Here is a 23,763-nt window from a genome sequence, read left to right as displayed (position 1 = left end):
TGGCGTGAGGTGATACCTCACTGTGATTTTGATTTCTCTGATGATTAGTGATGTTGAGCATCCTTTCATGCATTTGTTGGCAATCTGTATATCTTATTTGGAGAAGAATCTATTTAGGTCTTCTGCCCATTTTTGGATTGGGTTGTTTGATTTTTTGATACTGAGCCCCATGAGCTGCTTGTGTACTTTAGATACTGATCCTCTGTCAGTTGCTTCATTTGCAAATATTTTCTCCCATTCTGAGGGTTGTCTTTTCGTCTTGCTTACGGGTTCCTTTGCTGTGCAAAAAAATTTTAATTTCATTTGTTCCCATTTGTTTATTTTTGTTTTTATTTCCATTTCCCTAGCAGGTGGGTCAAAAAGGATCTTGCTGTGATTTATGTCATAGAGCGTTCTGCCTATGTTTTCCTCTAAGAGTTTGATAGTTCCTTGGCCTTACATTTAGGTCTTTAATCCATTTTGAGCTTATTTTTGTGTATGGTGTTAGGGAGTGATCTAATCTCATACTTTTACATGTCCCTGTCCAGTTTTCCCAGCACCACTTATTGAAGAGACTGTCCTTTCTCCACTGTACATTCCTGCCTCCTTTATCAAAGATAAGGTGACCATATGTGCATGGGTTTATCTCTGGGCTTTCTATCCTGTTCCACTGATCTATATTTCTGTTTTTGTGCCAGTACCATACTGTCTTGATTACTGTAGCTTTGTAGTATAGTCTGAAGTCAGGGAGACTGATTCTTCCAGCTCCATTTTTCTTTCTCAAGATTGCTTTGGCTATTCGGGGTCTTTGGGGTTTCCATACAAATTGTGAAAATTTTTTGTTCTGGTTCTGTGAAAAATGCTATTGGTAGTTTGATAGGGATTGCATTGAATCTGTAGATTGCTTTGGGTAGTAGAGTCATTTTCACAGTTGATTCTTCCAATCCAAGAACATGGTGTAACTCTCCATCTGTTTTTATCATCTTTAATTTCCTTCATCAACATCTTATAATTTTCTGCATACAGGTCTTTTGCCTCCTTAGATAGGTTTATTCCAACGTATTTTATTCTTTTTGTTGCAGTGGTAAATGGGAGTGTTTCCTTAATTTCCCTTTCAGATTTTTTATCATTAGTGTATAGGAATGCAAGAGATTTCTCTGCATTAATTTTGTATCCTGCTACTTTACCGAATTCATTGATTAGCTCTAGAAGTTTTCTGTTAGCATTTTTAGGATTCTATATGTATAGTATCATGTCATCTGCAGACAGTGACAGTTTTACTTCTTTTCTGATTTGGATTCTTTTATTTCTTTTTCTTCTCTGACTGCCATGGCTAAAACTTCCAAAACTATGTTGAATAGTAGTGGTCAGAGTGAACAACCTTGTCCTGTTCCTGACCAAAGATGAAATATCCTCAGTTTTTCACCATTGAGAATGATATTGGCTGTGTGTTTGTCATATATGGCCTTTATTATGTTGTGGTAAAGTTCCCTCTATGCCTATTCCTGGAGAGTTTTTATCATAAATGGGTGTTGAAATTTGTCAAAAGGTTTTTCTGCATGTACTGAGAAGATCATATGCTTTTTATCCTTCGATTTGTTAACATGGTGTATCACATTGATTGATTTGCGTATATTGAAGAATCCTTGCATTCCTGGGATAAATCCCACTCGATCATGTTTTATGATCATTTTAATATGCTGTCGGATTCTGTTTGCTAGTATTTTGTTGATGAGTTTTACATCTATGTTCATCAGTGATATTGGTATGTAGTTTTCTTTTTTTCTGGCATCTTTATCTGGTTTTGGTATCAGGGTGATGGTGGCCTCATAGAATGAGTTTGGGAGTGTTCCTGCATCTGCTATATTTGGGAAGAATTTGAGATGCCTAGGCGCTAGGTCTTCTCTAAATGTTTGATAGAATTCACCTGTGAAGCCATCTGGTCCTGGGCTTTTGTTTGTTGGAAGATTTTTTTTTCTTTATTTTTATTTTTTTTGCTTTATAACAAATTTAATCAGTTATACATATACATCTGTTCCCATATCCCTTCCCTTTTGCATCTCCCTCCCACCCTCCCTATTCCACCCCTCCAGGCGGTCACAAAGCACCGAGCTGATCCTCCTGTGCTATGCGGCTGCTTCCCACTAGCTATCTACCTTACGTTTGGTAGTGTATATATGTCCATGCCGCTCTTTCACTTTGTCACAGCTTACCCTTCCCCCTCCCCATATCCTCAAGTCCATTCTCTAGTAGGTCTGTGTCTTTATTCCTGTCTTACCCCTATGTTCTTCATGACTTTTTTTTTCTTAAATTCCATATGTATGTGTCAGCATACAGTATTTGTCTTTCTCTTTCTGACTTACTTCACTCTGTATGACAGACTCTAGGTCCATCCACCTCATTACAAATAGCTCAATTTCATTTCTTTTTATGGCTGAGTAATATTCCATTGTATATATGTGCCAGCCACATCTTCTTTACCCATTCATCCGATGATGGACACTTAGGTTGTTTCCATCTCCGGGCTATTGTAAATAGGGCTGCTATGAACATTTTGGTATATGTCTCTTTTTGAATTATGGTTTTCTCACAGTTTCAATTTCAGTGATTGGTCTCTTCATATTTTCTATTTCTTCCTGTTTCAGTCTTGGAAGGTTGTGCTTCTCTAAGAATGTTTCCATTTCTTCCAGGTTGTCCATTTTATTGGCATATACTTGCTTGTAGTAGTCTCTCATAATCCTTTGTACTTCTGCAGTGTCAGGTGTTACCTCTCCTTTTTCATGTTTAATTCTGTTGATTTGTCTTCTCCCGTTTTTTCTTGATAAGTCTGGCTAATGGTTTATTAAATTTGTTTATCTTCTCAAAGAACCAGCTTTTAGTTTTACTGATCTTTGCTACTGTTTTCTTCATTACTTTTTAATTTATTTCTGATATCATCTTTATTTCTTTCCTTCTGCTAACTTTGGTGGGTTTTTGTTCCGCTTTCTCTAATTGCTTCATGTGTAAGGTTAGGTTATTTATTTGAGATTTTTCTGTTTCTTGAGGTAGTATTGTATTGCTATAAACTTCCCTTTTAGAACTACTTTGGCTGCATCCCATAGGTTTCGGGTCGTCGTGTTTTCATTGTCATTTGTTCCTAGGTGTTTTTTGATTTCTTCATCTCTTGGTTATTTAGCAGTGTATTGTTTAGCCTCCTTGTGTTTGTATTTTTTACAGTTTTTTCCTGTAATTGATATCTAATCTCATACTGTTGTTGTCGGAAAAGATACTTGATATGATTCCAATTTTCTTAAATTTACTGAGGCTTGTGACCCAAAATATGATCTATCCTGGATAATGTTCCATAAGCACTTGAGAAGAAAGTGTATTCAGTTTTTTTCGGATGGAATGTCCTATATATATCAATTCAGTCCATCTTGTTTCATTTGTCATTTAAAGCTTGTGTTTCCTTATTTACTTTCATTTTGGATGATCTGTGCATTGGTGAAAGTGGGGTGTTAAACACCCCTATTATTGTGTTACTGTTGATTTCCCCTTTTATGGCTGTTAGCATTTGCTGTATATACTGAGGTTCTTCTATGTTGGGTGTACAAATATTTACAATTGTTATGTCTTCTTCTTTGATTGTCCCTTGATCATTACATAATGTCCTTCTTTGTCTCTTGCAATAGTCTTTATTTTAAGGTCTATTTCATCTGATATGAGAATTGCTACTCCAGCTTTCTTTTCATTTCCATTTGCATGGGATATCTTTTTCCATCCCCTCACTTTCAATCTGTATGTGTCCCAAGGTCTGAAGTGGGTCTCTTGTAGACAGCATATATATGGGTCTTGTTTTTGTATCCATTCAGCCAGTCCATGTCTTTTGGTTGGAGCATTTAATCCATTTACATTTAAGGTAATTATCTATCTATCTATCTATCTATCTATCTATCTATCTATCTATCTATATATATATATATTTCTATTACCATTTTCTTAGTTGTTTTGGGTTTGTTTTTGTAAGTCTTTCCCTTCTCTTGTGTTTCCTGCCAAGAGAAGTTCCATTAGCATTTGTTGTAAAGTTCATTTGGTGGTGCTGAATTCTCTTAGCTTTTGCTTGTCTGTAAAGGTTTTAATTTCTCCGTCGAATCTGAATGAGATCCTTGCTGGGTAGAGTGATGGTGGTTGTAGGTTTTTCCCTTTCATCACTTTAAATATGTCCTGCCACTCCCTTCTAGCTTGCAGAGTTTCTGCTGAAAGATCAGCTGTTAACCTTATGGGGATACCCTTGTATGTTATTTGTTGTTTTTCCCTTGCTTTTCATATTTTTTCTTTGTATTTAATTTTTGATAGTTTGATTAATATGTGTCGTGGCATGTTTCTCCTTGGATTTATCCTGTATGGGACCCTCTGTGCTTCCTGGACTTGATTGTCTATTTACTTTCCCATGTTAGGGAAGTTTTCAACTATAGTCTCTTCAAATATTTTCTCAGACCCTTTCTTTTTCTCTTCTTCTTCTGGGGCCCTTGTAGTTCAAATGTTGGTGCAGTTAATGTTGTCCCAGAGGTCTCCTCAATTCTTTTCATTCTTTTTTTCTTTATTCCACTCTGTGGTAATTATTTCCACTATTTTATCTTCCAGGTCACTTATGCGTTCTTCTGCCTCAGTTATTCTGTTCTTGGTTCCTTCTGGAGAAGTTTTAATTTCATTTATTGTGTTGTTCATCACTGCTTGTTACTCTTCAGTCCTTTTAGGTCCTTGTTCAATGTTTCTTCATATTCTCCATTCTATTTCCAAGATTTTGGATCATCTTTACTATCAATTTTCTGTATTCTTTTTCAGGTAGACTGCCTATTTCCTCTTCCTTTGTTTTGTCTGGTGGGTTTTTACCTTACTCTTTCATCTGCTGCATATTTCTCTATTTTCTCATTTTGTTTAACTTACTGTGTTTGGGCTCTCCCTTTTGAAGGCTGCAGGTTCATATTTCCCATTGTTTTTTGTGTCTTCCCCCAGTGGGTAAGGTTGGTTCAGTGGCTTGTGTAGTCTTCCTGGTGGAGGGGACTGGTGCCCGTGTTCTGGTAGGTGGGGCTGGATCTTATCTTTCAGGTGGGCAGGGCAGTGTCCAGTGGTGTGTTTTGGGGCGTGTGTTAACTTAGTATGATTTTAGGCAGCCTGTCTGCTAATGGGTGTGGTTGTGTTCCTGTTTTGTTAGCTGCTTGGCATGGGGCATTCAATACTGGAGCTTGCTGGCTGTTGGGTGGAACTGGGTCTTAGTGCTGAGACAGAGATCTCTGGGAGAGCTCTCACTGACTGATATAATATAGGGCCAGGAGGTCTCCGGTTTTCCATCATCCTGGACTCAGCTGTCCCACGTTGGAGGCTCAGGCCTGACACCTGGCTGGAGCACCAAGACCCTATCAGCCACACTGCCCAGAAGAAAAGGAAGAAAAAGTAAGGAAGAGAAAAAAAAATAAAATTAAATAAAAATAAATGTAAAAAATTATTAAAAATCATAAAATAAAAATTAAAAAAATTTTAAAAATAAAATAAAAAATTAAAAAAGAAGAGAGCAACCAAACCAATAAACAAATGCACCAGTGATAAGCAATAAAAACTAAACTAAGATAAACATAAAAATAAGGAACAAATCAGTCACAGACAGGTAACCTCAAGTCTACAGTTTCTCCCAAATTCCACCACCTCAATTTTGCGAACATTTGTTGTCTATTCAGGCATTCCACTGATGCAGGGTTCATAAAGTTGACTGTGGCGATTTAATCCGCTGCTCCTGAGGCTGCACGGAGAAATTTCCCTTTCACTTCTTCGTGTGCACAGCACCTGGGGTTCAGCTTTGGTTTTGGCCCCTCCTCTGCATGTAGACCACCCTCAGGTGTCTTTTCCCCACCCAGGCAGGAGGGGGTTAAAGCAGTGGCTGATTAGGGCTCTCTTGCTCACTCAGGCCAGGGAGAGGGAGGGGTACGGTAATCATAATTGGAATGTGGGGAGAACCTGTGGTGGCAGAGGCTGGCGTGATATTGCAACAGCTTGAGGCACATCACATGTTCTCCCAGGGAAGTGGTCCCAGGAACTCGGGACCCTGGCAGTGGTGTGCTGCACAGACTCCCAGGGAGGGTGTGGGTAGTGACCTGTGCTTGCACACAGGGTTCTTGGTGGCAGCGGCAGCAGCATTAGCATTTCATGACCATCTCTGTGGTCTGAGCTGATAGTTGCGGCTTGCACCCTTCTCTGGAGCTCGCTTAGGTGCTGTTCTGCCTTCTGTGGGCACATTGCAAAGGAATCCCTTCTCCTCGTGCACCCTGAAACAACGATCTCTTGCCTCTTAGGCAGGAGCACACTTTTCCCGGACTCCCTCCCAGCTAGCTGTGGCATGCTAGCCCCTTTCAGGCTGTGTTCACACAGCCAACTCCAGTCCTCTCCCTGGGATCCGACCTCTGAAACCAGAGCTTCAGCTCCCAGTCCCCACCTGCCTCAGCGGGTGAGCCGACAAGCCTCTCAGGCTGGTGAGTGCTGGTTGGCACCGATCCCCTGTGCGGGAATCTCTTCACTTTGCCCTCTGCACCCACTGCTGTGCTCTCCTCCGAGTCTCCAAAGCTTTCCCCCTCTGCCACCTGCAGTCTCCACCCGCGAAGGGGCTTCCTAGTCTGTGGAAACCTTTCCTCCTTCACAGCTCCCTCCCAGAGGTGCAGGTCCCATCCTTATTCTTTTGTCTCTGTTTTTCTTTTTTCTTTTCCCCTACCCATGTACGTGGGGATTTTTTTGCTTTTTGGGAAGTCTGAGGTCTTCTGCCAGTGTTCAGTAGGTGTTCTGTAGGAGTTGTTTCACATGTAGATTTTTTTTGTTTGTTTTGGTTTTTTTGCGGTATGCAGGCCTCCACTGTTGTGGCCCCTCCCATTGTGGAGCACAGGCTCCAGACGCGCCGGCTCACAGCTCACGGGCCTAGCCACTCCGCGGCATGTGGGATCCTCCTGGACCAGGGCACGAACTCGTGTCCCCTGCATCAGCAGGAGGACTCTCAACCACTGTGCCACCAGGGAAGCCCTGTAGATGTATTTTTGATGTAGGTGTGGGGAGGAAGCTGATCTACACGTCTTACTCCTTCACCATCTTGAAGGTCCCCTATTAGGATACATTTTAGACGTCAATAACAATTATGGCATGTTTGGAAGGTCTGTATTGAATTGTGCCTCCTATAACATTGATGAAAATTAAACAGTGAGGTAAGGAACAACAACTCATGTTACAATCGGTACAGCAAGTTTTGCACCTAGCAATATGGAAGGTCATTTTTAGTCCGGAATTTGGAGGATAGATGGAGAAGAGTAAACCCTACCCAAATATAACATATGCTATGCAGTTCTGTAATACATATTTAATGCATGCTCAAAGATATTCTCAACAGTTGATTCATTTCAACCAACTTAATCCTCACAACAACCGTATGAGATGGGGACCACTGTATGAACTTTGCATATGAGGAAACCGTGGCACACAGAGGTAAAATAACTTGTCTGACTTCACACAGCAAATAACAAGTGATACTGGAGAGTAAACCGAAGCATTCTGAATTCATATTCTGTGTTTATAGCTACTATATTCTACAATTTCCTTACTTTGTGGTAAATTTATTTGCTTGCTTTGGGATATTTTACTGTAGGTTGATTTGTGCAAATTTCCATGAACAAAATGGGGTGATTCATTATATGAGTTGGTGTCTACATCAAGTACAGGATTAAAACTACTCTTGACCATGGATCTAAATAAACAAATTTACATTGTATTACATAAGGGCAACTACTGGTAAATAATTAAAATATTTTGCATTTATATGGAAATTTGTAATTTTCTATCTCCATATACATTACCTCATTTATCCCTCATAACCACATGTGAATGGAATAGTGTACTCATTTTAAAAATGAGTAACTGAGGCTCAGAGAATTTAAGAGATTTGTTCAAGGTCACACAATAGATGGAACTGACCTCTCTGCAAACTGAGTAGACATCAGTTATGAATCTTAGTATCTCAATGGAAGTTCTCTTATACCATTTCTTAAGCAGTCTTATTCCTGACCTTGGTCTTACAGTGGCAACTTCAGCCCCTAATCAAGATGTGTGTGTCTGGAGGTGGAATAAATGACTAGGTGACTATAAATGTTCATGCCTGGAGTCCTATGATTTTCTGTTTTCTGAGGATGTGACCTGATTGAACACACGAAGAGACAATATGAACCATATTTTACAGAAGCTTAATTAACCTTGGAGTTTCTATGGGGAAAATATTATTAACAATGCATCAGTCTGAATTGTTGTCAAAGATAGGGCAACAACAATATAGCACAGACTCTGAAGTTTGAGGATTTATGTTAATCAGAGTAATAAATGGTAGTTCATATAACAAATAATCTAAAAACTTAAGTGTCTCAATATAACAAATAGTTATCTTTTTCTCAACACAAATCCTAGGTTGTTCCTTGTGGGCAGCTCTTCTCTTGTAGCTCTGCCATGTCAGAGTCGTCTACTTCTAGTCACAAGGAGATAGAGATGGTGAAGAATGAGAGCATGGAAGATTGCACAGAGGGTTTTAGAAGCCAGAAACTGAAGTGGTGCACATCACTTCCACATATAACTTATTACTCAGAGTTCAGTCACATGGTCCCTTTTAGAGCAAGGGAGGAGGGGCAGGGCATTCTGGATAGCATTGCCTTCCTGTGTTGTAAGGAAGAAAAGCAAATTTGATGAAGCCCATAGCATTCTCTCTGCCACTGCAGAGGTGCATCAAGGGTCCTACCGGCCCCACATGTACCCCCTACCAGCCCTTCCCATAGGATCACAAATTCCCACTTTTAGATTCAAGCACGGTTGAACAACAGCATATATTTATGTGTGGTGTGCATGATTGAAATGATCTCAGCTGCCTCTGCCATCCTTTTATCTTGCCAGGGAAAACCAGCCATAGGGCATTTATAATATTTATTGAAAGCACACTAAAATCATCATGATTGCTGTGGTCCTCTTCCATCATCTTCATCAGTAGTACCTTAGTGCAGATACTGAGATATAGTATCTTACAATCCACAGAGAACTTTTCAAATTTGCTATCATTTAAATTTCACCATATTCTGAACCAGTCAGGTAGGAAGCATATTATAGAAACCAAAGTTCTGAGAAGTCAGAAATTTTCCCTTATTGGATGCAGCTAGGAGGTAGCCAAGCTGAAACTAGAACCTAGGTCTCAGATAATTGGCATCTAGTATGGTACTTTCCATTCTGCTGATTTACCTCTCACACTTACAGCATCTGTAGAGCGATTCCTACATGAGGTCTAGCCAAGAAGGAACTCTGAAATATTGAAACAGATTTTAATTTTTTTTTAGTATGGGCTTCATCACAGAGTCAAAAGCTCTGTCAGTCAGTAAGTATTTACTGAGTACCCACACAATGGAATGACACTGTTATGCAATGCCTTTGAAAGGAATTTATACTTTGTTAAGTATTTGAAAATTGACTTTCACAGGATGAAGAGCATTTGCCTTACATTTGAGCGGAATATTGATCTGAGAGCAGTACCACTTTGGACAATTTCAGTACAGCAAGATTTTATGTTGCTAATAAATCAGGCCAGTTTTTCTTTTGACCTGACCTGGAGACAGTGACAAAAGAAAAAAAATCAATTAGTATGTTGGGAGAAAATTTCTTCCACTGTCCACACAAATAATCAATACCCTGATAACTAGACTGTGATAAAAATAAGAATTCAAGTCCATATGTTAAAAACATACAGGTGAAAACAGCTAGAGATGTTCAGCCTTGCCTGACTCTGATGCTTCTGGGCTAGCAGATGTTGGCAATGCCATTGCAATGGAAGATCTCACTGCACATGTGGCTTAAAGACAAACATGAATTCCCTACTCTCTGCCTCTATATCTAGGACTTACATATGAGATTACCTTCTGTGAGTTAAGTTGTATAACTCTAAAACAACCTGCAATATCAAAGATCAACAGTCTACAGAGTTACCTAAAGAAACAGAATAGATATCTAATACAAGGCTTCCAAGCTTTTCACTGTCAGAAGGAAGGTGTGTCAGCCATAGAATCAGATAATAACAGCTACGTTATTTATACACCTACAATGTGCCAGGCATATGCTAACCATGTTCCATGCATATGTTTAGTCAATCTGTGTGAGAAGCAATGACTAAAGTATCCTTTTTATCATCCTCATTTCACAGATAAGGCAACCAAGGCTTAGGGTCATCAAGTGAAATTTTCCAGGTCATGAAGCTAGTGAATTATGGAGTCAAAATCAGGATTCAGATATATGTGGGTCAGATTTCAGGACTTGAACAGAAGCTCAAGTGGTTTGCCACCTGTCTGCTCAACAGAATCACCTATGGGGCTTGAAAATAGAAATGCCTCTGTTCTGCTTTATATACTAGATCTGAATTCTAAGGACTGAGTCTGAAAATCTGTACTTGGAAAAGTCTTTAAGATGAGTCTATTCTGCAGTGAAGAAAGAACAATTCAACTAAGCTATACTGCCCAGAGAAAGGAGAGTTACTATGTTTGGAAGAATAATAAGTTGGTCCCCATTATTCTAGTCCCTTGATGGACATACACTGTATAATCTCCTCTCTTGAGTGCGAATGGGGCCTGTGAATATGATAGGATAGTGCATAGCTTGATTAATTGACATGTCAAAGGTGATGGAATAGTCATTCCTGTGTTTGTTACTTTATATGAGACTCCGTCTTAGATTGGATGAGAGATTCTTCTGCTGGCCTTGAAAAAGCAAACAGCCATATTGTGAGAGGGCTATCTAGTAAGGAATTGTGGGAGTCTTCTAGTAGCTGAGAACAAACCTCTGCCGGCAACCACTGAGAAAAGGGGAACTTACTCTGACAACCTCAAGGAACTGATTTTGCTACCATCATGTGACTTTAGAAGAGGATCCTAAGTTCCAGAAAGGAAGCCAGAGCAGCCAACACGTGGTCTTCATCCTTGTAAGACCCTGATTTGAGAACCTAGTTAAGCTATGCCCAGACTCCTGACTCATAGAAACTGTGAAATAATAATCGTGTGTTGTCTTAAGCTACTAAGTTTGTATAGCTTGTTGTACAGCGATAGATATCTAATACAATTGTCAAGGAAAAATTATCTTTGTCCATTCAAGCATAGTCCAGGGGAAGAGGCTGCACTGGTCCAAGAAGGTCAGCAGTGTTACTGCAGTGAGAAGCACATCCCCGAAGTAGCTATTTAGCTACACCCCTTCTTCTGATTCCATGCTAACCATGCATACTTCTGAATTTTATTTGACTTCCCCCGTAGGTGTACCTAAAATATATGTTAACTGAAGGACAGGAGAGCTTTGGTCCCTTGACCATGTCATATAACATGACAAAGGAATTAACTGGCATTCTGGTTTACACCTCACTGTCTGTGACCTTAGTTAGTGTGGGTCTCCTGGTGAGAGAGCAACCATTTTGGGTGCTAACAAGTCAAGCTTCTAAAGCACCTTCCTCTGGAGAGAGCCCTGTGCATCATTGCTCCTCAAATGAATAAAGATCTATTACATGCCTACTATTACATGTCCTAGACTCTATCAGCTCCCATTGTGGGTGCTTTTATTGAAATTTCTTCATCAACAAGATGCTCGATTGATAAAAGCAGCCAAGCAACTGAACAAGAAAAAAATACCAAGTGAGACTAGCATGGACACATATACACTACCAAATGTAAAATAGATAGCTAGTGGGAAGCAGCCGCATAGCACAGGGAGATCAGCTCGGTGATTTGTGACCACCTAGAGGGGTGGTATAGGGAGGGTGGGAGGGAGATGCAAGAGGGAGGAGATATGGGGATATATGTACACATATAGCTGATTCACTTTGTTATACAGCGGAAACTAACACACCATTGTAAAGCAATTATACTCCAATAAAGATGTTAAAAAAAATCAAGCGGAGTGGTATATGGAAGCAGAGAGATGAAAAAAATTATATATATATATTAGTATAGGGTATTGCCCCAAATGTAAAGCATCTGTTTTCTTTCTTACATGACAGAAATTTTTGCAGCACGGCATTCACAAGTTTGACATTCACTGTGTTTTATCTGGGATTTCTTCACTGGTAAAAATCATCTCAGCGAGCACTGTGCACTGGAATTCTGTCTCCATTTGTTTTAATAGCTGGTGTAATGGAGGAATTCTGGTGCCAATGTCCTCTATTTGTCCTCTACTGCACTCTTACCTGGGAAGCCACAGGAAGCAGTACAATAGCTAATTTCTAGATAAGTATATCTTAGGATACCATACAAAAATCAGATGCTGTTTTGGACTGCCAGATTGAATTTTCTAAACATAATAGCTTAGTTGTAGCAGCAATAGAGTACATATTTCTTCTCTGATGCGTTTCTATCCACTGATACTGAAGATGGGCAGTTAAAGGAATGAAGCCTATTATTACCATCCTTCTGCAAGCCCGGATTTATCACAAATTCACACATTTTCCTGCCTATCTCAGGCTCAGTTACCAGGATGTTTATGAAATGTCGCTAAAGGAAAAGGGAGGTGCTTGAGTAAGGATGAACTGCAGCTGTATTTTCTCAAGCACTGGTTGGTATCAAGTTCTACAAATACGAATTAGAGGATTGTCCTGTTTGCTGTGAAAATGCAGTTGCTGTCCTTGACAATTATACTTAAATTGCAATATTTAGGGAACATTTGATCTGGATCAGCTCCATGTTAGATGGGGGGTAGACAGTGATGAACTAAAGTTAACACAGCTTCTGTCCTCATGGCAGCTAGAGTTACTTGAAGAGACAGAGAAATAACAAGTTAATTACCCTAAAATGTGATACATTCTTGGACAGGACGAGTAGTAGTAAAAGTAGAAAAATAGTAATTGCTTATGCTTATATGATTCTTTCCAGATTTATCTTAATAACTGTAGAGAAAGGTGTGATTAACCTCTGTATTAGCTCTGAGGAAACTGAGGTAAGGTTCAGAGAGATTAACTGACATGCTGAAGACCACTTGCAACGAATTCCCTGGTGGTCCAGTGGTTAGGACTCCACGCTCCCATTGCCAGGGGCCCGGGCTTGATTCCTGGTCAGGGAACTAAGATCCTGTAAGCTGCGTGGTGTGGCCAAAAAAAAGACCATTTTCAATGCACTAACTCAAACCTGCTCTATTAAAACTCTGAATCCAAGGTAGCTTCATCAATTCTCAAAGCAGAAACTTTCTATAGAGACAATGAATTATCAGGTGGGAGAGCTCTCATGTGAATGAATATAATGAGGGGAAATGAATGATTAAAAAGGAGGACGAGGTGAAAAGCTCATAATTAGAGGCCTCCTACTGTTGAAGTGGAAGCTGAAGAATGAGGTAGCAGGGAGGGATGCAGGATATGGAACCAAGGAAACAGCAGAACTAGTAGTGAAGGGGCCCTTATAAAGTCTAGCACACCCCCTGCTTTCATTGCATATCTCTGTGTATAACTAAAAGACCTACTTTCTTCAGTTATGTGAACACAGGAATGCATATGGCTAAGTAGATGTAAGGTTTATGGAGTTTGAAGAGGGACAAGTGTTTCTCATCCTGGTCCTTTTGTCAAAGAGGTGCTATTTACAAATTACAGAGAGTGCACATCTCTCTTCAGTTGGTACTATTATTTCTATACCATGAGGACTGCCATATGACTTCCATAGATGCCCAAAGGTATTGAGGAATTGAGTTTGTGCCATATCTGCTAGCCTATTTAGTGACCCCACTGTGGGAAAGTATCAAGGGTCAAGGAGCAGGGGCAGAGCCTGTTTCTATACCCCATCTCCTTCCTGGCTATGCCTCCATATGGTGGAGGTGGATAGGAGAAAGCATCATAGAGACTGTCCTAGGAGATATACTTCAGCTATTCACATGTGACTTGTAGGTGATGCGAATCTCCTATTCGCTCCTGGTTCAGGAGCAAGCAAGCATATGCTGCTTATGGGCATCCATAAGCATCTTCTGGATCAAGTGTAATGCAAGAGAAAGGAAGGAATAGATAGTCAGCCTTCCTTTGTACTTCCCAACTATGGCGAGGGATGCAGAATCCTGACTATCCACAGACACTCATGAAATTGGCAGTGCTTTTAAGAAATGGCAACATGTTTATTGAGGGAGCTAATATTTGGCAGTAGCTTCTCATGCTGGACATTTTTCATGGCATCCCCATGGTCCAAAAAGTCATTGGCAATACATTGGCTGCAATGGTTTGGCATCTACCTTAAAGAAAAACGTCAAAGATAGCTCAGAAATAAATATAAGAAGAAAAATAGAATATTACAATTTCTTTAATAGCAAGGGTACAGCCTATGTCTTAGGAAAGTGGAGGGGTAAAGAGTAGTAGGAAGGTGTAGTAGATAGGGTCCCAATAGAGAAGAGACAATATACTCAAAATAGGATAGTTAAACTCACTCCAAAGGGACACTTTATTAATTTGTGCATATAGGGGAACCTTGAGAGAGGATTCAGTAGTAAGGGGAGGGAGCAGCTACCAGAACTTGAAAACAGAAAGTCTTACATAATTGCCTTAGGAGGCATAGTGACCTCTAGTTTGGGATACACTTATTCAAGGTGACTCCCTATAGGGAAGGGTGTTGCCTAGGGGAATTAATATTCCTAGCTTACTCTCCTCCTTTCTTCTGATATCCCATTGGGGCTGTCCAATGGCCTCATTCAACAGGAATCCAGAAGATATGGGACCCCACTGATACTGTCAATATAGGTCAGACTTCTGAGGCAGAGCGACAGTACAGAAGGGCTAAGAATGGATCTGGAGAAGCAAAAGGAGAATATCTAAACCAGAAACTAATGATTCCTATACACTAGAGTGAGAGGGCACTAAATCCTATTGCTTAGCTTTTTTTTTTGGATGCCTTCCACATACCCCAACCACTGCACATCTAAACCCTTATCCTTACTCGACATAAAGTTCAAATCCTTGTCTTACACAAAGCCTTTCATGATAAACAACTACTCTCCCATGGTGGGTTATTTTTCCTTCTTATAGTTCTTTGCCTCTTCTAACTTAAATCCTTTTATTGTAGCTGTTTTTGACCGCATCCTTTCTCTCTCACCAGACTCTGAGCCTCTGGAAGACAGAGCCTGCATTTGCTACATATCTGTGTGTCCTCTATTGCTCAGTGTAAGGCCTTATGGATAAAAGGTGTGCAATGCAAGAAATCTGCAACACCAAGAGCCAAATAGTCACGTACCATAAAGATAATAGCTATCCTTGTATAACATAATGTTTAAATGCTTCTGCTGCTTACTAGCTCTGTGACATGGGCTAAGTTTATTAATCTCTTTGAAACTGAGTTTCTTTATCTATAAAAATAGAAATAATAGAATTAACGACAATAATAATATATTTCTTACAAAGTCATGATGCAACATTAAAAAGCATCATAAATCTTGGAATGTGGTAAATTCTCAATATTTTAAATTATCACTTTTATTGTAAAAGAAAGAATAATGAATACAAAATTTAAAAAATTGAAAAAAGAGAATTGCTTTCTGTTAAGGTCTTCCCAGCAGAAGGATTTTTGAATATTTTTTCCAAATAGTATTTCTTAGCCTAAGGGAGCTTTTAGGAATTTATTATTATCATTTTTGTTTTTTTGCAGTACGCAGGCCTCTCACTGCTGTGGCCTCTCCCGTTGCGGAGCACAGGCTCCAGATGCGCAGGCTCAGTGGCCATGGCTCACGGGCCCAGCCGCTCCGCGGCATGTGGGGTCTTCCCGGACCGGGGCACGAACCCGTGTCCCCTGCATCGGCAGGCGGACTCTCAACCACTGTGCCACCAGGGAAGCCCAGGAATATATTATTTTTAATCATTAAAACATGGACTTTGCTTAAATAAGGCTAAACTGTTGGTAAAGTACAGTATTTTGAGAGTATTGAAACTCATAGGTAAATATTTGTAAGGTTTCACAGATTATTGAGGTGCCTATGGTTTGAATGTGCCCTGTCCCTAATTCATGTGCTGAAATCCTAATGCCCAATGTAATGGTATTGGGGGTAGGGCATTTGGGAGGTACTTAGGTCATAAGGATGGAGCCTTCATGAATGGGATTAGTGCTCTTATAAAGGAGAACCCACAGAATTCCCTAGCCCACTTCTACCATATACAGACACGGCCAGAAGACACCAGCTATGAACTAGGAAGAAGGTTCTCACCAAAACCTGACCATGCTGGTGCCTTGATCTTGGAATTTCCAGCCTATAGAACTGTGAAAAGGAAATTTCTGTTGTTTATAAGCTACCAAGTCTGTGGTATTTTGTAACAGCAGCCTGAACAGATGAAGACGAGGCTTAGGAAACATTTTTTAAATGTCTACAACCTGACAGAGTTACTTTTTTGCACTTTGGGGTTTTGAACAAGATGGATTCATTGCACAAAAGGGCACCACTGGTAGCTGTTTAGAATGGCAATGGCCAGAAACAGCCTGGAAACTTCACATTAGCTGGCAGAATATCTCCAAATATTTCTTTCTTAAAAATTCTAATGATGAAAGAAGAGTTCAGGTTAGATGACTGTTCAGTCCCCAGCTGCCCTACAGAGAATGCCAATTAAGCCCAAATCACATCCTGGAGGTACAGCATGTGGCCCTCTAATCATTTATCTATCCCTAATGATGACCAGCTCATACCAAGGAGCAATTTCTCCTTATAGTCCAGTATGATTGATTGAAATCAAACCCTAATTTAAATGTGATTATACCAATGAATTGCATACCTTCTGTTGGTTATAAATCATAGTAATGCTAGAAGTTTTGTTCTCAGCACAGACTTAATTTGCAGCTTTTGACTTCCTGGATATGGGTAAGTCAGGCCCTTTCAGTGAGAATTTATGCCTTACCATGTCTTTGAGAGTCAAAAGCAACAATATGCCTCAACTTTCCTCCTGGTCTGCCAGTATCCTATTGGCAAATTTCTGTGGCACAGGCTAGTGTGATTCAGCCTATCATAGAGCCAACTTAGTCCCTTCTTACAGGGACCCTTTCTACAAGTTTGTACATGGTGATCAGGGTTATATTCTTTGAGAAAAGGTGCTCTGGATCTCCGAGGGCAAGTTCAAAACCTGGAAGCTCTACCTGGAAAGATTTAGATTCCCTGTTGAAGAATCATTCCCTCTAGAACACCTCTACAGGGCTCAAAAGCTTAAGAAGTACCAAACGTGCTGGTGGAAGCTCACTTGTTTTAACTGTATGCTATGTTTCACAACCTGTGTCCTTCATAAAACCAGAGTTCTGTTATGAAAACAAAAATATCTACCCCAAAGCAGTCTGAGCCCCACTCTTAATTGGCTCAAGCATGGCTCATCAGGATACAACCAATGATGAGAACGTGGCCATTGGCTTGGTCTTTCTTTTACTTAGAAGAATGTGTGTAATAGATATACATTATCCATTCATTTCCATTTCTATACCTCAGTTGGACAGAGCTTTAGCTGGGTTCTACAGTTATGACATGATTTCCTTCCCCTCTGTGTACATCTGTTTAAGAAAGTGCAGTCTATGACTCTGAATTCGGGTAGGTGCAAACCCTAGGAAATGTGTAGTATCATATGATTCATGCCAAGATAAAGCACCAGACTAAGAAATCCAATGCTTTTCGTCAGCCACTACCTATTCCACAGTGATTGCAAACCAAGGTTCAGAATATCATTTCCTTAGCTCTTGCTGCAGTGTTAAGCTTTTTACCTTTGAAGACAAGCAGAATTTAAATGAGGCCCATAGAACTATGTGCACTATAGATATGGCTTACACTCTAATCCACATTTGCAATATCACTATGAAATGGATCCACCTGTTTTACCATTCCTTATTGCCTAAGAGAAGGAAACTACTATCAGCACTGAATATTCACCTCAGAAAAAACAACCATCAGAAATGAACTAGCCATGCCCTACATCACTGTTTAGGGTTTTTTTAAAGGTGTATTTATCCCAGGGAATCCCTTATTATCCTGATGTTACTCCACATACAACTCTGTACATCCCAAAGTCTACCTTAGTTTTACATTCTTTTGCAACTACCAGGGATTCACTGTTTCCATTGAATCATTCAGATTTTGTCTCCAGTGTCAGCTTGTCTCCAAATTGATCAATACATGCAAACAGACCAAACAGAATCCCAGTCAGCTTTTTTGTAGAATTTGACAAGCCGATTATAAAATTATTATTGAAATGCAAAAGATCTAGAATAACCATAATGATCTGCGAAATAAAGAAGAATTTTTGAGGACTCATATTGTCCGATTCAACAACCTACTTTAAAGACTACAGTAATCCAAATAGAGTAGTATTGGCATAAAAATAGATGTACCAATCAAAGGAACAGAAGAGAGGTTTTAGACATAGAACCACACATATATGGTCAATTTATTTTCAATAAAGGTGCTAAGATAATTGGAAAAGGATTTTTTAAGTAGCCAAAAAAACTGGATATCTACATGCAAATATTTATACATATAGGTGTATATAGAGATAGATACAGATATGTGTATATACATATATGCATATATAATATTAATGTATATATACCTCAAGCCATATAGAAAAAATAAATTGAATTATATCACTGATGTAAATATAAGAATTTGAACTATAAAACTTCTAGGGAAAATGTAGAATAAAAATTTTTGTGACCTTGGATAGGGAAAACATTCCTTAGAAATGATATACAAAGTAAAAATCATTTTAAAATGACACATTGGGCTTTATCCAAAATAAAAACTTTTCATTCAAGACAAACTGTCAAAAAACGAACATGCAAGCCACAGACTGGGAAAATGCCAAATGTTCACCAACTGATGAATAGATAAAACAGTTTTGTGTTCTATACAATGGAATACAATTCAGAAATGGAAAGGAATGAACTACTGATATACGTAGCCATATCGATGAATCTCAAAGCAACATAAGGGAAAGAAGCCAAACACAAATCTCTAACCACTGTATGATTTCATTTATATAAAATAGTAGAAAAGACAAAACTACAGTTGCAGAAGGCAGATCTATAGTTACCAGGGCCTGGAATTGGGAAGAGGAGAATGGCTGCAAAAAGTCCAGAGGCAACTTCAGGAGATAATGCAAATATAATATATCTTTGTTATGGTTGTGGTCAAAAGACTACATACATTTGTCAAAACTCACTGAATAGTACAGTTAAAACTGGTGGATTCATTTTATGGAAATTATACCTCAATGAAACTGATTAAAATATACTTGATGAAAAAGATATATATGTGTGTTTATACATATTTGATACATAGGTTTATAAACTTCATATGTGTGTATACTTGATATTTAATAAAGATAAGTGTCAGCTTTGTAGCCTCTTTCCTTAGGTATTGTGGGTATAATAGTTGCTAATAATTAAGCTACACAATAAATACCATCGGAACGAGTAAATCAAAGTATTATTAATGATAATACCAATTTTTAAAATTAAAAGAACATATGAATTTGCACAAGTGTATTTCTTTTTGACCAATAGAGGCACACCGCTCACCACCCCTTTGATAAGAACAATCACTAGATGGGGCCTGGGGCAAATATGTAGGAAGGTGAGTGCGTAAGATATGCGTAAAGCAGACACTGGTTGGGCAGGGGATGTACAGAGAGCAAGAGAGCAGCCATCTGGAGTGGCCTGACCATACACTGCACCCCTACATACCCTGCACGACCCTTACAGTCTTGGTCCGCCCCTCTTCCTAGATATCCCTGGGGTCAGGTATGTAGGGGGCACTGCAACCAGATACCACAAATACAATACAGACACAAGCAGCTAAAGAGTATCAAGGGTAAGATACCTAGTATGCTAAAAACAGTCATTTGTCAGGATGCGGAGCCAAGCGCTTGCCAGGTCAATGGAAAGGGAGTCAACAGCAGCAGTGCCCTGTCCAGTTATAAGGAAGGTAAGGACACCCCTGGTTTTCACCAACCCAGAGCCACCCCTATGGGGAGGTGAAGGCCCAGCTTTAAGGAAACATTCTGGTGGCCTAGCCAGGAATCAGCGGTCACAGTACAGATCTGTCACCTCATGTTATGTTGAGTGCCATTAGGGGTGGACCCATTAGGTCTTCCCAAACAAAAGACAGTTAATCCCACTATTTGCACTTGTGTGTCCAGAAGCCAGCCTATTCCATTCCACACAGTATAGCCCAGGGCTCACGGGCAGTCAGTTGTACAGTAACGTTTACCAGCGGGGGTCCTTCTGATGTATTGGCATGTGGGACAGAAAGATGGTGAGAGTTTCTCCCCCATGGTCAGTAGTCCCCACATAGTCACAGTAGCCGGGTCAATTTTGCATGAGTGTATTTGTTGATTGACTGATCGATTACCAGCATGCATGAATAATTACCTTGAGAACTGTTCTAGTTGTCTGAAGGTCATGCTATATGCAGGAGTTTCATGCTTACAAAATGGACAATTATCAATTAACTCAAACTCATATTCTACCTGAAATCAACTAGGGGTGAGCAGAAGCAACAGAAACAGAAGGTCAATCAATAGTTGACAGATCTTGGAATACAGGCAAAATAAAAGAATTCAAAACCATAAAAGATCCGGGAAGTAAATACATTCAAATGTCAGGGAAGAAAAATAAGGTTAAAACCCTCTAAAGCACCCATGTATGTGCACAGCATTATTTTGCTTCACTTCAGCTACCTCTGACTAACTAATTATATTAATTATATTCACTAAGCAAAGATCTCAGCAGTGCGTACCTGTGTTATAATGAAGTGTCTGCTTATTCTTAGTCCCAAAAGAGATCTGCAGTTCACAAAGACTCTGCCATATGGAAAACTGTGAAGCCAGCTGCCATAAGGACTCCGTGGAATATGTCAGACTAAAAGATATAAGTGATAAACAAATTAATAGTTATCCTAATGCATCTGGCACGAGAAAAAGTCTATCAGTACATTTATTGTGGATGAAGGAATGTCATTGATTAATCTGCAATCTCCTGCTGTTCATCCGTCAATAGCTCCTTTTAGAAGTTGTGACCCTCTTTGCCACATTAGGTAAACATTTCATATAAGTAGTAGTGCTTCTGTATATTCATAAAACCACTTTCTAGATGATCTAACCAGACCTACACCTTACATTTTCCTAAACTGAACTCTCCAAGCCACCAATTTCACAATATCTTCTCTTATATAATTCTTACCATATCCCTGCAACGTAGTATGAAGTATCATCTTCTTGGTCTTCACTTTGGCTCTTCTCTAGTATGTTCTATATCCCACACCCCGGTGCTGCAATTTGGGGGAGGCACAGGTAGGGTTATACTCAACCAAACTACCTATGACCAAGGCACAGAATTAGGGCAACTATCTTTGTAGCTCAGTCGGCTCCTACAGTGGGCGTGAATTACCATGGTAAGAAAACACTGTTTATGCTCCTCATAGTGTATTAGCCCAGGCTTAGAAGTAATAACTGTTTGACAGTCTAACAACTGTCTTCATCTAGTAAGCAGTGAAGTGGTTCAGCAGTATTAATTCTTTGTACAAGAAAAGCACGGTATTACTGCCCAAAGAGGATTTGAAATTGTTCTCTCATTTGAGAAGTGGATACAGTTTTATGTAACTTATGTAGCCATCACCTTGAACAAGTACAGTGTAATCATAAAGCACATTTATTATTGTGATTTTTGTTTTCATTGAACCCTTATATTTATTTAGTTTGGCTATTTCTTTCTGTATCTCTGGGAAAAAAAGAAACAAAAATGCTATGGGACTCATGGATTTTTAAAATAATTTTTATGTAATACAGGTCCTCTGAGAACAAATAAAATATACAGCCCCATGTAATAATTAAAACTGCATATTTAATAGAAAGTTAAAGCTCCTCTCCTCCCCTTGAAGTCAGTGAAAGGGATATGTTCTTTTCACACCTTGTCTTTCAATTCCTCTTTCCCCTACTGGGTAATTCAGGTTTATATTCTAACCAGGGTTTGAGCAGGGGGAGGGAGGAGAGGTAATGGAGTCGGACTCTCTGTATATGACTAATACTGACCTGGGAATCTAAGTCTGCCATTCTCTGAACTTAAGGCTGCCTTTCTGGCAGGGTGATTCATGGGTTCCTAAGGCATGACACATTTCTGGACAGGCTTATCTGCAGTTTCCTTGATGAGGGCTGTACCCATCAGAGTCCCACAGGGTACAGATGGCATCCTCAAATCCAGATCATTTGAAGAAGGTTTACTTTAAGAGGGACTATTTACAAAACTGGAGGTGGAGCATATGCAGACCACAAGGGAAAGTGAAATAACCTGGGGTTAGTGACAGGGGGAGTTACCACCTCTAGCCCTGCATGGATAAGGGAAGGGAGTGGTCACCAGTACCCAGAAGGAAACAGTCATGTAGAGAAAGTCAATAGAAGAAAAACAGAGACCTTTGGTAAAATGGATATGAAAGGTTGAGGGGCCTCAGAGAAAAAGAGCTAGGAAACAAATATCCTGACCTGATCTCCTCCTTCCCTCAGATGTTCTGATGTGGATCCCCACTGGGAAACCCAACTGGAAGCCAAAGGGCAAGGGAACCCTTTGGTGTAGTGCATAAAGGTTAGCCTTCCAGAGCAAGGAGCAGATATAGAAGGGTAGAGAGAGGATGTTGAAGAACAGATGGATGGGAGCCAGAACAAGCACCAATTAATCTCTCTTCTGTTTCCTCTCTAAAACTGCCTTCAGCCCCTAGCATCTTCTAATATCCACAATTTCCCTCTGCTAAGGTCTATTACTATTCTAGGTGTCCCTCTTGCTCAGAACCAAAGATACTGATAATATGGACATGACCCTTTAAGTCTACAGGAAACGCTCATCAGTTTTCACAACAAACTCAGGAAGTATAAGCAGCCCTATAAAAATGTCTTTAATTTGGTTCACCAATGGGTAACCAACTTGTCTCATGCCATTTAGACTTCTCTGGCATGAATGAGAATTAGGCAAAACTGTAAGGGACACAAATTAAGACATCCATGTAGTCCTCTTAAACTCCTTTCCATAGACTTGAGGTGAGGGGCAAACACTCCTCACCTCTACTTCTGCTTGAATGTCAAGAAGACCATGGATAACCTTAGATTCATACTTCCAAAGCTTAGTATCCTCAGCTGAAAGAGACCATATATTTAGTTTTTTCTGGAAGAAAAATGTTGATATATACTCTAATTGTCCCAGTTTGGGATATGCACTTGTCGCTGAACAGTAACCAGGAATAGAAGTACTATTTTTGGTCCAACCTGGGTGATGCTCTCCTCTGTGGCTGGAGTTGAGGATCCATATGACTGAAGGCCCTACAAGTACCAGATTCCCAAAGGAACCAGATGCAGGATGATGGTAAAATCTGCTTATTAGACAAAATTGTAGCTATTATTTTTTCTATAGTATGAACCCAGAATCTTAAAAATGAGCTTTAGAAAATTCCAAGGTCAATAAAAATTCTAAACAGAATCCTGAACAGATGACATGTAATACGTAGTGCTACTTGATGTGGGAGGACTCAAGGGTATGCATAACTGAAATGCATGGTCAAGGACAAGTTTAAGGCAGATCAAAAACTACAGGAGATGATTTACTGAAGGTCCTGGAAAAGGCATTGCTTTAACACCTTAATCACAAAACTCCTGTGGTTCTCAAAACTGCACTTTATAACAGACTTTGACACTTGCAAATTTGACTTGTAAGACTGCAACCCCCTGTTCACTTTTTTTTCTTTTACATCTTTATTGGA

At 39.7% G+C, this 23,763-nt stretch overlaps 1 long non-coding RNA gene across 1 annotated transcript in view; it reads right to left on the bottom strand.

Annotated features, from left to right (window-relative positions):
• LOC309796777 overlaps positions 1–20,877 on the bottom strand; it is a 132,891-nt gene extending 112,014 nt beyond the window's left edge. The window contains exon 1 of the long non-coding RNA XR_014292499.1: positions 20,761–20,877. This is a non-coding gene — a long non-coding RNA (uncharacterized lncRNA). The remainder of the gene's footprint in view (positions 1–20,760) is intronic.
• Between the last annotated feature and the right edge of the window lie 2,886 nt (positions 20,878–23,763).

This window comes from Mesoplodon mirus (genome assembly GCF_964341445.2).
Source record: "Mesoplodon mirus genome assembly, chromosome: X".
Classification (NCBI taxonomy): Eukaryota; Metazoa; Chordata; class Mammalia; order Artiodactyla; family Ziphiidae; genus Mesoplodon; species Mesoplodon mirus.
This window is presented reverse-complemented; position numbering and strand designations above follow the sequence as displayed.